This window comes from Palaemon carinicauda, chromosome 10 (genome assembly GCF_036898095.1).
Source record: "Palaemon carinicauda isolate YSFRI2023 chromosome 10, ASM3689809v2, whole genome shotgun sequence".
NCBI classification, from domain to species: Eukaryota; Metazoa; Arthropoda; class Malacostraca; order Decapoda; family Palaemonidae; genus Palaemon; species Palaemon carinicauda.
The window spans coordinates 158,884,574-158,889,573 of NC_090734.1; positions in this window are offsets into that span (position 1 = coordinate 158,884,574).

Here is a 5,000-nt window from a genome sequence, read left to right on the forward strand (position 1 = left end):
GAATAAATATCTCCTATATAAACTATAAAAACTTTAACAAAACAAGAGGAAGAGAAGTAAGATAGAAGTGTGCTCCAGTGTACCTTCAAGCAAGAGATCTCTAACCCAAGACAGTGGAAGACCATGGTACAGAGGCTATGGCACTACCCAAGAATAGAGAACAATGGTTTGATTTTGAAGTGACCTTCTCCTATAAAAGCTGCTTACCATAGCTAAAGAGTCTCTTCTACCCTCACTATGAGGAAAGAGGCCACTGAACAATTACAGTGCAGTAAGAACTGTTATTATCTTTCACGGGTTGGTGACCGTAATATCAATCCTTTACGTTAATATATCCGTTTTAAAAAAAAAGATAAATGCCTGGAAACATTTATGCCATGATTTTTGCCATTTCTACGGCAAATATTTAGGCCTAATCGGAGAAATGAAATCAGCATTTCTCTAACATGATCCGAGATGTGCTTTCGAACGTGTTTACTTGTCGTGTGGCTGTAGCTTAAGGTAGGTGTGTGTGTGTGTGTGTGTGTGTGTGTGTGTGTGCGCGGCGGGAGTTTAATTCAATATTAATCTCTTCGCTGACTAAATCGATGACTCTGCAGATAAACACATCTCCCTCTACACATGATATAATTTTTTTTTTTTTTTTTTGGCTAAATCAAGGTCAACCACCAAGTCAGTCCTGAGCCCATATGCGTTGATGGCATCCGTGTAACGACTTATAAAAGATTACAGTTATATAAATTAGGATTTCTCAATTAAAATTCTATATGATTTTCTTTTATTCCTTCCCCCCTTAACCACACTTCTTATTTTTTTATGAAGATTATTATTATTATTATTATTATTATTATTCTTATTATTACTACAAGCTACAACCCTAGTTGGAAAAGCAAGATGCTATAAGCCCAGGAGCTCCAACAGGGAAAATAGTTCAGTGAGGAAAGGAAATAAGGAAATAAATAAATGATGAGTTATTATTATCATTATTATTATTATTATCATTATTATTATTATTATTATCATTATTAATAGCCAAGCTAACCATAGTTGGAAAAGCAAGATGCTGTAAGCCCAAGGGCTCCAACAGGGAAAAATAGCCAGTGAGGAAAGGAAATAAGGAAATAAATAAATGATGAGAATCAATTAACAATAAATCATTCTAAAAACAGTAACAATGTCAAAACAGATATGTCATATATATACTATAAACATACTTATGCCAGCCTGTTCAACATAAAAACATTTGCTACAACACTGAACTTTTGAAGTTCTACCGGTTCAACTACCCGATTAGGAAGATCATTCCACAACTTAATAAAGGCAATGATTTGCCTAATGAAGGCATTTTTATCATCATCTCCTGCGCCTATTGATGCAAAGGGCCTAGTTTAGATCTTGGGCTTTTAAATCAATACTTCTCTAGTGCTAGTACCTCCTTGTCCGTTACTCATCCGTTTCTTGTCCGTTGCTCATCCGTTTCTTGTCCGTTCGTTGTTCGCTTTACTGTTTAACTTCCGTTACATCAGACATCGGGTCATTTCCGTTGGAAAGATATCAAGGGTTGTAACGTAACAAAGATGAACGGTAAATCGAACAACAAACGGATAAAGAACGGATGGAGAACAGACAATTAACGGATAAAGAACGGATGAGCAACGGACAATTAACGGATAGAGAACGGATGAGCAACGGACAATTAACAGATAGAGAACGGATGAGCAACGGACAATTAACGGATAGAGAACGGATGAGCAACGGACAATTAACAGATAAAGAACGGATGAGCAACGGACAATTAACGGATAAAGAACGGATGAGCAACGGACAATTAACGGATAGAAAACGGATGGGCAACGGACAATTAACGGATAAAGAACGGATGGGCAACGGACAATTAACGGATAAAGAATGTACAAAAAGTGGAACCGGATAAGTAACAGACAGAACGGACTAATACTAATACTATTATTATTATTATTATTATTATTTGCTAAGCCACAACCCTAATTGGAAAAGCAGCATGCTATAATCCAAGGGGCCCCAACAGGGAAAATAGCTCAGTGAGGAAAGGAAACGAGGAAAAAATAAAACATTTTAAGAACAGTAGCCACATTGAAATAAAATACAGGAGAGTCGCCATAGGAGAACAGGAGACTAAACGGACATAGACGTAAATCGAAGGAGTGACATTTCGGGTCTCCGTTTCCTCTCCGTAATTGCAATCCGGGTTGATGTGACAGACGTTTGAGGAATACCGCACTCGTGGAATCGGGCGGAAATTATGGGCAAAGGGAGAAAATCATTTTGGGAATGGTAACTTTTTTCAGAATATTATTATTATTATTATTATTATTATTATTATTATTATTATAGGAGAAAATAGTTTTGGGAACGGTAACTTTTTTCAGAATATTATTATTATTATTATTATTATTTTCATTATTATTATTATTATTAAAGGAGAAAATCATTTTGGAAACGGTAACTTTTTTCAGAATATTATTATTATTATTATTATTATTATTATCATTGTTATCATTATGATTATCATTATTATTATTATGATTATCATTATTATTATTATTTTCATTATTATTATTATTATTATTATTAAAGGAGAAAATCATTTTGGAAACGGTAACTTTTTCAGAATATTATTATTATTATTATTATCATTATTATCATTGTTATCATTATGATTATCATTATTATTATTATGATTATCATTATTATTATTATTATTATTATTATTATTATTATTACTATCATTGTTATCATTATTATTATTATTATTATATTATTAAAGGAGAAAATCATTTTGGAAACAAACTTTTTCAGAATATTATTATTATTATTATTATTATTATTACTATTATTATTATTATCATTATTATTATTAATATTATTAAGATAATTATTAATACTATTATTATCATTATCATCATTATTATTATTATTATTATTATTATTATTATTATTACTGGATAAGCTACAACTCTAGTTGGAAAAGCAAGATGCTATAAGTCCAGTGAGGAAAGAAAATAAGGAAATAAATAAACGATAAAAGTAATGAAAATTAAAATAAAATATCTTAAAAAACATTAACAACATTAAAACAGATATTTGATATATAAACTATAAAAGGACTTATCTTATATAATAAACACGTTTTGATTATTAGTCAATATGAAAATTCTTGTAGAATATTACGAATATTACTGTACAATTAAGATGAATATATCGATATCTCAAGGATTTTATCAGATAAAAACACAAATAAAGAAAAAGAAGAAAATGATTTTGGAAACAGCAACTTCTTCAGATTATTCTATATAATTAAAACTTTTTAATTATTAGGCAATATCAAAAACCTTGTAGAATCTTACGGAAAATAACTATAAAATGATATGAAGGTTTCGATATCTCAAGGATTTTATCAGATAAAAATACAAATAAAGAAAAAGGAGAAAATTATTTTGGAAACAGCAATTTCTTCAGATTATCTTATATAATAAACACGTTTTTATTATTAGGCAATACGAATATTAATATGACTGTACAATGAGATGAATGTTTCGATATCTTATGAATATTATCAGATAAAAATACGAATAAAGCAAAATGCTAAAATTATTTTGGAAATCGCAACATCCGAAGAACTTATGTATTAAAAACCTCTTAATTGTTAGGCCATATGAAAAACCTTGTAGAATATTACGAAAATTACTATACAATAAGATGAATATTTCGATATCTCAAGGATTTTATTAGATAAATATACGAAAAAAATATTTGCGGAAATTACAGAATTGTGTTGAAATACGGAAAATAAGCGTAAAGGAGGAGGAAATGGCGTAGGTCGTTGGGAATACATTTATATCTCTAATAAAATAAGCTCTTATTTCTACCGCCATAGTCAATTTCCTTTTTCGTTTTTTTTTTTCTTACAAATTAATGTCATCTTAAATTGATTACAACGATACATCCTTTTTAGTTTTACCTATATGTGTTACCCTTATTTGCTTACAAAATATTCATCATGATCATTTTACACACACAAAAAAAAAAAAAAAAAAAAAAAAAAATTATCCTGTTTTGATATTTTCTTTTTCATTTTCTTTTTCATAATCAAATGTGTCCTTTATTTGTTTACATTTTTTTCTAAATATATTTACCAACAAGTGTTTCCCTTCTTTGTTTGCACAAAAAATAATTCATTTAATTGTTTACAAACACACACTTATTCATATAAAAAACACACTTATTCATATGTTTACAAACAAACGATTTCTTTGTTTACAAACAACCGTTCATTCACATGTTTACAACCGAATGTCATCTTGACTTGTTTACAAACAAAAAACAAACAAGTATCAACAGACTCCCTATAGAATACGACACTGACACCAAACCAATATTGAATTCGATATATGCAAACGTGTCCATCACCCACTTCGAATAAACAAATAAATAAACAAATAATTAAATAATCAGATAAATATCTACCTAAAATGGCCAATCAAAAGACTCGAGCCTCAGGCATGAGTGTACCGATATTCCAAAACCCGATTATGGAGGTATTTCATCCATACGCAATTCTATGGCTTGAAAACATTCAGGGAAAGTCTCCCATTGCTGTCGGATGCTTCAATATATGATGGTGATGATCGTTCAAGAGGAGGGAAGCATCGCTTTGATCTTATTCTCTTACATTCTCTCTCCCCACATGTGCTCTTTTCAGAGAGAGAGAGAGAGAGAGAGAGAGAGAGAGAGAGAGAGAGAGAGAGAGAGGGATAAAACTTGGAAACCTATCTTTTAATTTTACATTTTGTCGTTAAAATAACTAAATAATTTCTTGGGGAGAGAGAGAGAGAGAGAGAGAGAGAGAGAGAGAGAGAGAGAGAATTGAAACCTATAATTTCATTTTACCTTATGTCGTTAAAATAACTAAACCATTTCTTGGAGAGAGAGAGAGAGAGAGAGAGAGAGAGAGAGAGAGA